Here is a 14,492-nt window from a genome sequence, read left to right on the forward strand (position 1 = left end):
TTTGAGAGGGGTGCTGAGACGCATGCACAAGAGCATGTGCACACACACAAACACCACAAGGATACACACGTGCAAACAGGTACACAGACACCCACACGCAAATAACAGCATGTAATAAATAATTCAAATACACAGAGAAATGTCCTTCACTGTCTACCAATCCATATCAGGCAACATATATAACATACATGAATACTACTATCGTCTCGTTTCTGTTCCACTGTAATTGGTCTCGGCCCACTGCTGATTGTAGAGAAACTCTAGTTGAATTCTCCCATGAATATCATTCCCTGCTCTCTCTTATTCTAACCAGACGATGTAGATTTACATTCAAAGTTCCTCACACTTCCACTATATGCTGCTTTCATTTTCTCTCTAGTGGGGAAAAAAAATCACCATCTGTCGACTAAGGTGAGGATAAAACATCAAGTCTCTAAGGAAAGATTTAATGTTTCTAGGCAACACGTTTACCTCTTGATGTAGTGAATGACAAGACACACCTCAGACAGGAAGTAAACATCTTCTGTTTTCACACTGTTGTCTCCCGCAGACTCGCAGAAACAACTTTATCCCAGCGTTTATGTGCACAGCAGTTAAGATTAGTTTGACCTTGAAAACCACTGAACCAAGCTGATGTATCACAGCACACTTGCCGCATTAGGTGAGTGTTGTTTGTGCAGGATTATAACAATAATTCCCTCTGTGTGGTGTCAGAATAGGCCACATTTTGACTGAGATGAAGGTCAAGAATAAGAAACTGTACCTTATGCTGGTAGGCAGTAAACAGAGGTAACAATCGTGACCTTATCTGGAAAATGTCTCACATTTTTCTTGTCCTAGTCACTACTTCTCCTTTCAAATAAATAATACAACAGATCAGTCTATTGTAACACTGGTGTTTTGGCTTTCGGCTGACCTCTTTGTGGGTACGTGGCCCTCTTTCTGGTCCACGTACCCACTGGGAGGTTCAGGGCGGCAAACCAAATCATTCCATAAAATACATTTTTAACATCAGAAGGAGCACATGTTCTTTATATGAATATATGAAATACATTTGATTATAAAATATCTACCACTCTTTACCGTGTAGGGCTTATCACATGTAATTTCTTCAAATGGATAACTGAATGATGATCCACGAGCAATCTCTTTTAACCTCTACTTTAGGCAGTACGAACATTGATGATAGTCCAACAATTCCACATATTGTTTCATGTGAGATTCCAAATTCCCTTAGTTCTTATCTTATATATTACCTGTGGCCTGACATGGCCTTCTTCCAGCAAGAGTTACTCTTCTTCTTCTTCTTCTTCTTCTCCAGGATAACTCACATCACTTTGAACCCAAATTTGAGCAATGCAAGTTGGCTGGGAGGTAGTAAAATAAACTGTAGTTGCAGCTTTAAAGGATTTTAAAGATTCAGTGCACTGAGGTTAGTTAATTAGCTCTTTAAACTGATGCTGATGGGGTCAGTTCATTTGGAATGGGCACAGTTTGTACTATTTACACAGTCACATCAGTGTCACATACTGCCCCCCTCATACACATGAACACATATGGACAAAATCCTTCCACTCCCCTCTAGCTGACTCTCCCTCACACACACGCAAATGACTCGTTTAGAAAGCTTCTGCTGCTCACTTTGCTCATCTTGTGTACAGTGAGTGAGGCGTGCTGAGTGCTTTTGCCTACACACTGTGGTATCTCACTCTCCTCTTTGCAAGTTTAACCTGTCAGTCCTCACAGCATGATCTCCAGACATGACTCACAGGCATAATACTGCGTCTGTATACACACACACACAGACACAGACTGCAGTCACAACCATCAGCACGCACACAGGTTACACAAGAAAATGTGGAGGCACAAATTTGTACAGCTGATTCATTTTCATTTACACTTAATATTCTCTTAAGGATCAGATGACTCTACACACACACAGAATTATAACGTTCACCCACACACTGTAGAGCAGTGGTTCCCAACCTCGTATGATGTAGCCCAAGTACAACGTCATCTACACCACCTGTCATGTGTCAAAATGTGTCCCGCTGAATTGATTATATAAACTGGATATTGTTCAACATTATTGGTGATTTAAAAGTGGATATTGTTACAGTACCGTTTTTATACTGCTGTTTAAGTTGGTTTGGTCAAGTTTGCGTTTATGCTAAAACCAGTGGCCGAAGCTGGACATTACAACCATTTATCCATTGATTTAAATCATACTGTTTTCCAGTCATCAATAATCTGTCAGAAAAAAGCACAAATTAACATGCAACAACACATGCAAAGAAATAGAGACACACTACATGACAGGAGGCTCCACAATGCTACCAATTTGTGAAACCTATACCTTCATATCCAATTAACTTCATAAAGGTAGTGCTTGATGGATTCCATTAAACTGCTCAGGTGTTCACAAAATTGTGCCCAATCCCTGTTCAGTTTTTATCTTTCTACGCTACAGTACAATATCCCTAGCTTCTGGGACTGTAAGTTCTCAGAGAAGATATAGACAGTTGATGAAACATGCATTCAGTGATCTGTAATGTCCAATTCTCAAATAAAAAAGGGTTCAAAGGGTGTGTGTTAGCTCACAGAAACATATGTACGTTCTGTTTCAGGGTCAGTATTCAAGTGCTTTTCCTCCACATCTCTGTCTCCTGGCGCTCCATCTAAATATAGGAATACAATGTTTACATATACACTAGTTCTAAGCCTTCCAAACACGTACATCAACCCATCTATACTTTACATATGTAGACACATTTGTAAATGCTAAAATACACAAATGTATGCATGTATGCATACAGTGAGAGAAACTAATTTGGAAGCACAAACGTGTATTCATATAAACGCACAGACATACAATCAAGATTTGACCTGCACAGATTTTGTGTCGTTCTGGTTTGACAGACCTGCAATCATAGAGAGAGAGAGAGAAAGCATCCTGGCTGTAGACTGGGTTATGATTTCAATCAGTGAACAATTGGTTGACAGGTCCGGCTGCACACAATGACACACAAATAGTTCAGTGGAACAGGCAAACAACCACACTCCATGCAACAAATGGAGACCACAAAGAGCAATTCTTCTCTTCCAGTCAGTTCTTCTTTTTAACAAGAAAAAAAACATACAAAAACCCCAAAACACACACACTCCCACTAAGTTTCTACAGAAACAACCACATTTATGCATGCACACATGCACACTTGCATTAGCTTTCAGTATGCTTTCACAGCAAAATGCTTTACTCAAAGCACTCATACACACTCACTATATGTACAGAGACTCAGTATAGAAAATACTGATATATATACTGAATATTTACAGCAGTGTCTATTTATTTCCATATAAGTTAATTTCCATGAATGTTTCTGTCCCACAGAGTATCCTCTGTGGGATATTTTTTAATGGCAGACAAGGCTGGGACACAGAGTCTCAGGGAAGACCTTATGTGTACTGAAACACTGATGGAGTTTACTGTTGTCTTTGTTGTCATCTACAGGAAACAGCTTCACAAAGACATCAGAAAGCATGAGGTCTATTGGAAAAAGAGTTGCATAGTTTGAATTTATTGCAACTGCTTTTATTGATTTTTAAAAGTTATGTGTTGAAAAACCTTTTTTTGCTGCTGTTTAAAATATGTGGATTTGTTATTTTATCCTTTTCATTTTATTGATAAGCCCCCTGAAAAGACCAAAACCAAGAATAGACTCATCCATCTAACAACAGTGTTCATAGAGTATGTGTATTCATTACAATGAACATGGCCAGTGTACTTGAATCTAGACAGCTCTGAGATTGCATTTTCAATCTCTGGAGAGAACAGTTTCACAGAGCAATGTTCAGGTTGCTTGTTTACTCTACTTTGCTACTTAGTTTGACAACGTGAGTGGAATAAACTACACTTGTCATGTTTATTGTAATGGACAAATATGCCACCCAAATACAATTTGACACATTTTTGGACAACAATTGTCACGAACCAGCTCAAAGTCTGGACAAAACAAGGGAGACCCCACAGATAGTTAAGGGTTAAAGGAAAACAAATGTATTTAACCAATATTAAACTATTCACAGAGTACAACAAAAGGAAAAATTGTAATATGAAAACAAATCTACCCAGAACACACCATAACCAAAAACCTGCTGGCTGGAAGGAGAGGCAGAACTAACTTTTCCAGTTACCTATATAGCCTAGCAATCAGGGGTAGCAATCTTGAGGAGTTAATTCAGGTATGGCTCTTCCTCCAGCCACAACCGCCACTCTGTTTGTATCAGAAAGAGGGAAAAAAACACACAAGTAGCAACAACCAGAGTGGGGGGGTCCTCACACAATGGAGTTTTATGGCACAGAGGCATGTAATATATCAGATATACATATGAATAGCAAAAAATTAATGCACGATTTATTTGCTTAGTGGGATTTGTAGGTCAAGATAACACTGCAAATGCACCACCAGCACTACAGGGAAATTGGTTCTGTTGTATTGTGTCTTTGTCTTCCACTGAGCCATGAAATAAAGGCTCATGATTTCACTTTAATCTGAAGGACAAAAGGCCCAACCCCCTCTTACTCACTTGGCAGAAAATCTCATAATCAAGTCCTCTTTGCAACACCTACACAACAGCTGTTTCCTCGTGTTGAAACTGCCTGATCATTTTATTACTGTCTATGAGTCTTTTTCTGTCTCTTTTCAGACAGACACATCATACTAACATTACTCTGTGGAAACACAAAGACAACTTTCTCAGAGAGAGCACTGAGAAAGCATTATAACGAAACATTTTCAATGCAAATAAACCGTAAATCAGTCGGGGTTTCCTTCTCCTGAAAAAACCTGTTCCTAAAATTTCCCTTGGTGGAGTGAAACTCTGTGTTGAATCTTCTTTGTAATGAGTGTTCAGAGAGCAAACACTCTGCAGTGTGTGACAGGGCTGTTAACAGCCGCATTGTTAGCTCAGGGATGGAGAACTTTGGCAATAAAAGAATAGAAAGAAACATTTTGGGTGTTTTTGTCCATACAAGGAGACAGAAAATATGTGTGCTCTTGTTGTTCTATATTTGTGAGGACCAACCTGAGTTTAGAGGACATTTTTGGAAAGGGAGGACACTTTTGACCAGACTTTAAGTCTTGTGTTTGAGGGTTGTTCGCTTGTTTGCTCACTTGCCGAATTGAGAAAGTTTTACCTGTCTCGAGTCTGTTTGGTAGATTCGAAGCTATTGCTGTAGATTAACACAAAGACTGCAAACAGGGGAAACATCACACATATCAATATGCAAAAGAAGTTCCAAAAACTATGTAATTTGTAGTTTTAGAATAAGTAGGAGACTCCAGGAAGTTACTGCTCCTGGTAAAATAGTTGCACACAACTCCTTGTAAAATCCCCAAATGTATTTTTATACTTGGATTTTGAATGTGTTAATTAGTGAGTTTTAGATGTGCTAGTACTGCTCAAAGGATTGTATTACCTCTGGACTGAGTCAAGCTAGCTTTTTTCCCTGTGACTTTTAGTCTTTACACTAACTAGCTGTGAGCCCTCGCTACATATTTACTGTAAATATGACAGTGGTATTGATTCTATCTTTCAGCAAGAATAAACAATAAGCATACTTCTCACAATGTTGAACTATTCCTTGCAAGGTTAAAGTTAGAAATTGCTTTCTGTCAGTAATGTTCCTCACAAGGTCAGTACAAACATGTGGGTGATTGCGTGTATACCGTGTGTAAACCCACACACTGCGTGGTTTAATCAGTGAGTTAGCGTCTCAGCATTTACCTAGCTCAGCTGAATGAGAGGCCATAAAAGAAATCCATTCAATAAAAACTAGTGTTATAATACTGGATATGCCACAGCTGTTGAGAAAAAAATTAGTCATTTTGTCGTTTCTGCCTTTTTTAGTAAAGACAAAAGAGCTACCTGTAGAGCGAACCCTATTGAGCTACGATGACAAAGACATTTAACTTTGTTTTGATTTACCTAAAGGGCATCGTCATGGCAATGAGGAAGGAAGTAGAAGGTTATATCGAGCTCTCTGGGGACAGGAAGAAGAAGGGGTTTACAGTGTGTGTGTGTGTGTGTGTGTGTGTGTGGAGGAAACTGCCAATTCTCAACAATAGCAGCCCATGAGGTCAATAACAGGTCAGTTAACCTGCTCAGTCTCTCTCTCTCCTTCCATTTCCCTGTAGTCTGTGACAAAGGACTGCAAACAAGCAGTTAACACTTGTCTGAGTATAATGTCATCAAAAATAAAAAAAGTGTAATAGTGAATACACAATGAATGTTGAAGATTTGTTTTGTAATACGTTTTTACCTTAGATGTCATAAGTTACTAAATTAGGTTTTTTGTGGCCTTTTTTTAATGATAAATGTTATGATATGATACATTGAGATATAAACTAAGACACAGGAGACCAATATGTAAATATGTAAAGTGTATTTTAGTGGATAACAATTGTGTGTACTAACACACGCTCACACACAAACATGGGTTCCTACATTTGTAACCATGGTAAGTAACCATAGTAGCGCTGTAGTACTTCAGCAATTATACCTTTAAAGCTATGCAATATAACATTTCCACATTAAAATCACTAGATACTATGTAATGTAGGCTAGACCGATGTTATTTTTATTTGTTTGAGTTGTGTATTTACATCATCCCAAATGTTCAAAGTCCGAGAAATATGTCATTTTATTCAAGTAACGGTGTGTTTCACCTGTCGCCTGTCAATTGCGCCATATCCCCTTTGCTCATGTGTCAGCGTTGATGATCCCATGCTACTTCACAACATCATCAAACCTTGTCTTTTGTTATTGACTAATTTATCACCATCTTAACAATTACATTACCGAACTGAAGGTAAAGTGGACCAGACTAACACACAAAAGCAACAGTATTATGCAGTATCCCTAACCTTAACCATAATCCTTTTACACAAACGCTACAACACAATAGTAGCCTACAGTAAAACTTATTTTATGCATTACTGGTAAAAATCTAATGTGATTTTATCTGTAGTACACACGGTCTGGTGTTTAATCAAGCTGTTTTATCAATCTGCTTCAAATTAGCTCGTTTACAGTGTTTATGTTGTTCTCATAAATGCACGTCTGCATCAATCTGCTGTCTCTGGTAAACAGCACAGGCACCATAATATGATGATAGAAGTGTTGTTGGAGGAGGGGATGATGAGGAGGATTATGATGTCCATCTGCTGCAGAGCAGTCAGCTCGGATCAGCATGTGGAGCTACTGATTGATATGATGCTTATTCTGAAAGAAAGGGTTATAAAATTGGAGATACATACCTTTAAAATAGAAAAAAATATAATTGAAACACACAGTGTGATAGATGTTAATTAAAGCCTGTAGAGTCCAGCATTACTCTGCTGGGAGAAGGCAAGTAAATACTGCTGGGTCAGTGCGGTGTTTACAGATGGTATAACCCTGACTGACTGTCTGAATAGCAGAAGTAACTGACAGGAAGACTGACTGTCTGAATGAATCAATGAATAAGTGAGTTAACCTTTGGACCCATGAAAAGACTTCTAGAAAACCAATGATTCTTTTCACTTTAATTACAAAAAAAAACATTAAAAAGAAACTCTGCTTCAAGGTTTTTAAAAGAAAAGACCAGCTTGAGGACTTTGAAATCAAACCTTTCCTGTGGGTTTATCTTGTCATAAATATGTTTCTTTGTACCTGTAAGCTACTATTGATTTATTGATCCTAGCCTATGTATCTATCTCAGTACCATAAGGATATATACTGTAAATACACATGGCATGATTACCATATATATAGTAACTGTATAAAAAGCTATGACACTTGCTCTGTTGTGTTCACTGGCTCTTTGTGACCGACTGATTGATTGCATAAGATGCATGAGAATATTCACATTAATGTTTTTCATTTGTCTTGTCTTTAGGATGTCCTGGCACATACTAAAGAAAAGGTTCACAATTTCTCATGTGCCTATATAAACAGTGTAATCATTGCTCCTGTTCGTACTGGCCAATAAGACATCTGATCCTAATGCGCTTTCAGTGTAAGAGATGGAGAACAAAATCTACACCTCCTAGTTCTATTCTTCTTCTTCTTCATTTATATTCCAAAGTTAATCAGAAGCTAATATAAGACAGTCTGTCAAGTGGATCTTCAGTTGGTCTATTTAGTATGAAAATCCGCCTTTGTCTCTTTCCACACTGAGCTATAGTGGATAGAAAGTAACACAAAGAGGGAATTTAGTATAAAAAAAACTATCTCAGACTGTTGAAACCTCATATTAGCATCTGATCAACTTTGGAATGTATTCCTGCACCAAATGAGGACTGCATATTTTGTCCCCCATCATTTACATTGAAATTGCTTTAGGAATATTGTGTTTAAGACAGACCTTTAATGTGATTAACTGTCACAAACATTTTCCTGTGTTGGGCAGAATCATTGCTAAGAAGAGCACAGTGGTATACTGTGATGATTCTATGGTATTGAAGACTTCCAGCTTCACAAACACAAGAGTTTGGCTATAATTCATCATTTCTGTGGTGAAATACCCACATATAAAACAAGATATCTATTGTATTTTACATCATGTTTAAGTTTATCTGAGACATTTATCTGTTGAAAGCTGGACTTGTATAGTTTATTCATATTTAGGAGAAAATAGTTTATCATTTAAAAAATAGGACCGGTGTGTAAGATTTACTGGCATCTAGTGGTGGAGTTGAAGATTGCAACCAACTGACTACCAACCGCTTTCCAAGCATGTAGGAGAAACTATGATGACCCTATATAGAGCCAGTGTTTGGTTTGTTGATTCTGAACTACTGTAGGAACATGGCGGTTCAGCACGGTGGATTCAGCAGAACAGAACCCGCTCCTCATTCAACTCAACTCATTCTAATGTAACAAAAACACAACAATTCTTATTTTCAGGTGATTATACACTATTAAAGACATGACAAGACATATTCTATTTCTTCCATCCTCCTAAATATTACAAACTGGCTTATTGACCTTTAAGGTAAGTGGGGCTTTGTAAGGGTAAAGGGATTTGTAGGGATTGGGAAAGACTACAGTTAAAATTTTTATATTTGTATATTCCCCCACCTCTATCAGACTTTCTCTTTGTTAAAGCTTTATCCATGTTTTACATAAGTACATAAGTATAAGTCTCTTATCGCATTCAGCGTTTTGACTAATATTTATCCTTACTGCATACTTGCTGTAGCACTGACCTCCTCAGATCTTCCAAACCATCCATCTCCCTCTCTTACCCTTTAATCCGGCTCCTTCAGTACCTACCATATCCATTTCAATGTCCTTTAAAGACTCTAAAAACTCTTCTCCTGTCCCCTACTCTGAGCTTCCTCTCTTACTTTCATCTCAGTCTCTCCAAAATAAATTCCTCTTTTCATACCCACTTCACTTCATCCCACTCTTTCTAGCCCTCCATTTCCCTTTCTCTTTCTAAAGGAAAGTTTCACTAGGGCTAAATCAATTAAGAAATTGATCATCATAAAATAATCAATGGTAGTATGAGTTACTCTCTGTATGAGCAAGGCTTCTAGCTTCCTTTATAACAGGATGGAAACTAAAACTTTGTCTGCGCAGACTATTCCGTCTTTGAAGACTGATCTAATGAACTAACAGATGAAATGTACGGCTACATCCATGACCCGCTAAGCAGGTAGTCCTTTATTCAAACAAAAAAGCCACAGCCATGTTCCAAACTAATGAAAAGTAACACAGAAATGAGAAAAGAGGCAAACTCAGACGTAATAATCTCTAATGGAATGAAATGCATGACAGGCACTCATGATAGGGGTAATAACATAATCGCACTGGATGGTTTTACTTGGAAGCAGCTGCCAGATGACCTGAATAGTTTTTATCTGAGAGTTAATACTGCTATTATACTATTCTTTTCCGCTCATACAATTGTGCTGCAAAGAATGCTGCAGTGCTTTATAGACAGACCACAGAAAGTTCAGGACCAGACAGTATCAGTGGCTTGAGGCTGTGATTTCATGCATTTAATCCTGCTACATGTTTGACAACCTTGTTCCAAAAAAATAAGGACCCCTACAATCTAAATAATTACAGACCAGTGGCTCTGACTTCCTGGCTGATGAAACTGAGACGGTCATAAAATATTACAAGGAGTCGCTGAAAGTCCAGCATTTACATTTACAACATTTAGAGGCCCCCCTCCTCCAAACTGCACAGCCTGTGTTTGCTAGAATCTAAGATTTTCTGTTGGATTTAAATTAGTGGTTCCTGTAAACAGTGGACTTCTTAGAAGTTTTAATGGTGAGCTTCCATTTAAACGTCTTTCCATTTACAGTTTCCACGCAAAAACAGAGCAGTCTGTACAGTTAAAGCAGCGCTGCAGGAGTTCACATGTCTATATTTTCCTCCTCTGTTATCCTGATCTGAGGCAAGCAGGTCTCGGGAGATTCATTAAATTCTTTGAAATGATTTCAGCATATAAGGTCATCTAAAGAACTACAAATTCACTAAAACCATGTACTGTTTACAGATTCATGGTGCCCAAAACAAATGCTAGGCATGCCAGACACTGTTCCAATAGACTAATGAGAGCTGGCTCCAGGCATTTGGCACTTTACCCTGTAGCACTTTACTTGGACTGGTTCTTACTGTTATGCTTTTAAAACGTCAATGAGACAAGAGCAACTCTGAGTTAGTGTCAGAGGTTTTATTTATCAGTAGTGGTGACTTTATTTTGGCCTTGATCTGTTATTCATTTGAGTTATATTCTGGTGTCATTGTCCTATTTGTGGGATATTTTAAAATACATTTTGTTTTATGTTCTTTATTTATGTTTATAGTATTTTTTGCCCTGGTTGGAAACTAATTTCCCTCAGGACAAAAAAAGCTGAAGTTGAAGTTGGGGGCTCCAGACAGATAGGCATCAGATACACTAGAAGGATTTCCAGCGGACATTTAGCCAACTCTCACACACAGGAAGTGCAGTTTTTTTCCTGCCTCTTATCAGCTCATCCTATTATAGTTTCCCCACATTAGAGAGATAAAGCTGGGCTTAGCAGCACTTAACCTGCCTGTGTAGAGCTGAATTAGATTTGGTGGGAGAGGAAGACGGAAACACCCTACTACTCTACAACCAAACTACCTTCAAAGCGTTACACCCAGCCTCCAGGATGATACTTAAACCAAAGGAGGCACAGAATATTTTTAGCAATGCTGGCAGTGCTCTATGGATGGCAATAGGTCACTCTCTGTCGGTCAGTTGGTTGGTCAGTCCCTCACTTTGGTCCAGATTGAACTAGAACTATTGGATCGAGGAGGAATGAATGGATGAATGATGAATCCTAATAACTTTGTTAGCTTCTCATTATGCCATCGCAGTTGCCAAGCAGTGATAGTCTCACAACATACTGCTCTTTATTTCGATCAAGTTTATTTTGATGCTTCTTGTTAGTCTACAATGCTAACCAGTATCAGATGAACGTCATGTTGCCAGTAGCAACTACTACTAGCACAGATCCATAGCAGTTTAACTGATTGTTACACCCATTAATTCATCAGTTAATGTAATGATAATGGAAAAGGTTGACTGTGTAAACATCTTCTGAGCTCTTCAGTGACTCGGTTCACAACAGCACAATACTCTGAAAGTGCTGAATGCAATCAGAGAGTCAAGTGCAAAACAGGCAGCACAGCCGTGTATAGTTTAGCTCTGCATATCTGAAATAAACACTCCCCATAGGCTGAGCTGATGAAGCCCTGGAACCTGCCTTTATATGAGCAGTTCTCTTTTTGGTGTCAAGGACCCCTGAATGGATATTTTGTGAAATTATCTCAATGCAATGTTCCATCAACTACATCTGTGTATGAAAAGGTGTAGCCTACATATAACTATTTTTTTTATTTTCTTATCTATTGTATTGTGTTACATCTTGAGCTGCTGTAAAAAGTGAATTTCCTCAGTGAGGCATCAAAGTCTATCTTATCTTAACTCAGTGAAAAGTCTTATGAATTAAATTCAAATCAAGTTTATTTTATTTAGCGTTATATATAAGTTATCTCAGAACATTTTTTCAAATAGAACAGGTCTAGACTGTAGGAAAAACGTCCTTTTCAACAGGCAGAAACATTGTGCAGAACCAGGCTCTTGGTGGGCAGCCGTCTGCTTCGACCGGGTGAGTTGAGAGAGAAGGGGCAGTTGGTGGCTTTCAATAATAGATCCAGGCTCTACAGCTCCAGAAGCAGAAACACCTGCAGAAAGTGTCAAAAAGAGAGAGCAGAAAGACGAGAAAGCACAAAACTACAGGGGAGAGAGGATGTCGAGTTAGTAACATGCATTAATCGGACAACAATGCATATAGAAAAAGAGGAGAAGAGAGGAGCCCAGTCTATCATGGGAAGATCCCAAGCAGTCTCTGGTTATAGAAGCATAAGAAAGTGATGGATCAGGGCTTACCTGTGCTAGCCTCAACTTTAAGCTAAAAAGGAAAGTCTGAATGTGGAGAGGGTGTCTGCCTTCCAAAGTCAAGCGAGGAGCAGGTTCTCCAGGAGAGGAGCTTGGTAGCTGTAGGCTCTGGCTCCTGTTCTACCTTTGGAGACTCTGGGAAACACAAGTAAACCTGCATTCTGGGAACGCAGTGTTCTAGTGGAGTAGGCCTCTTTATGATGTGATGGTGCATGACTAGGAAGAGCTTTGTTAGTGTGGAGGAAGATTTAAAATCATATTCTTAATTTTATGCGGCGCCAGTGCAGAAGAGCTAATATGGTAAGGGATTTTATCTGTGAGAAAGATCTCTCATAAACAAATGGAACTAAGTATAAACCAGTAAAACCTCTTAGTGAATAGTGATTAGTTAGTGATAAATCAGGGGAACATCTTATACCCCATTAAAACATCTTATGAACCAGTGAAACATTTTATAACATTAAAACCAGTCAAAGCTCTTAACAACCAGTATACGTATATATAACACATTAAAACCTGTTTATAGACATTAAAACCTCTTTTACACTAGTAAATGCTCTTATAAACCAGTATATGTAACTGTATAGCAGTGGAACCTGTTCTAAACATTAACATTTCCTATAAACCAGTAATAGCAATGGCAAACCAGTGAAAAATGTGATGAAGAATAAACCCCCTTACAACCTATTAAAAGCACTGATAAACCAGTTAAGAGTGTTATAAACATTTAAATCTTATTTAAACAAGTAAAAAGACTTATATACCAGTAAAAGCACTTATAAACCAGTGAAACCTCTTATTAACTAGTAAAAGTACTTACTAACCAGTGTAACTGCATATAAACATTTTAACTTCTTAAAAACCAGTGAAGCCTGTTATAAAATTAAAAGTTGTTAAAAACTACTAAAACTTCTTTATAAACAGCGAAACCTCTTATTAACCACTAATAGCACTCATAAATCAGTTAATCTAATTTTAATTTAAACATTAAAACCTCTCATAAACCAGCAAAATTGCAACAACAAAAAAACAGCGAAACCTGTTTTAAACATTTAAAGTAATTAAAAAAACAGTAAAAGCTCTCATGAACAAGTAAATGGACTCATAAATTACTAAATTGTGTAAAACCAGAAAAAGAAATTCTAAACCTTAAAAGTACATAAAAAGCAGTCAAACCTAATATAAACATTAAAACCTTGAACAAAAACAAGTGTAACCTGATATAATTATTGAAACCCCTTATAAACCCATAAAATCAATTACAAACCAGTGAAAACGGCTATAAAGATTTAAACCTCTAAAAACCAGCAAAAGTAATTATTAACCTGTAAAAACATTAAAACCTCTCATAAAGTAGTTAAAGCAATAATAAACTAGTAAAATCTGTCTTTAAAAAAGCTCTTAAAAACAAGTAAAAGCATTTAGAATCCAGTCAAGCCAGATATAAACATTGAAACCTCTTATTAACCAGTAAAAGTACTTACAAACCAGTGTAACTGCATATAAACATTTTAACTTCCTAAAAAAATGTTAAAACACTTAAAAGTTACACATGTTGGAATAAACAATAAAACCTCTAATGAAGTAGTTAAATAAAAACAAGTGTTACCCAATAAAAACATTTCAACTTCTTTTCAACCAGTAAAAGCACATATGAACCAGTAAAGCCTGTTATAAAAATTTGTTAAAAACTAGTAAAACCTCTTTATAAACATTGAACCCTCTTATTACATAAAACATAAAAATACACAATGAACATAAAAAAGTACACAATTGACATAGAAAGAAACAAAAAGTACACAATGAACATAAAAGGAATATAAAAACAAAAAGTACACAATGAACATAGAAAGAAACAAAGAAAATACACAATGAACATAAAAAACTAAAAGTACACAATGAACATAGAAAGAAACAAAAACTAAAAGTACACAATGAACATAGAAAGAAACAAAAAGTACACAATGAACATAAAAGGAATATAAAAACAAAAAGTACACAATGA

The sequence above is a fragment of the Morone saxatilis genome, unplaced genomic scaffold, assembly GCF_004916995.1.
Source record: "Morone saxatilis isolate NCDOM2014 unplaced genomic scaffold, NCSU_SB_2.0 Contig12, whole genome shotgun sequence".
Lineage (NCBI taxonomy): Eukaryota > Metazoa > Chordata > Actinopteri > Moronidae > Morone > Morone saxatilis.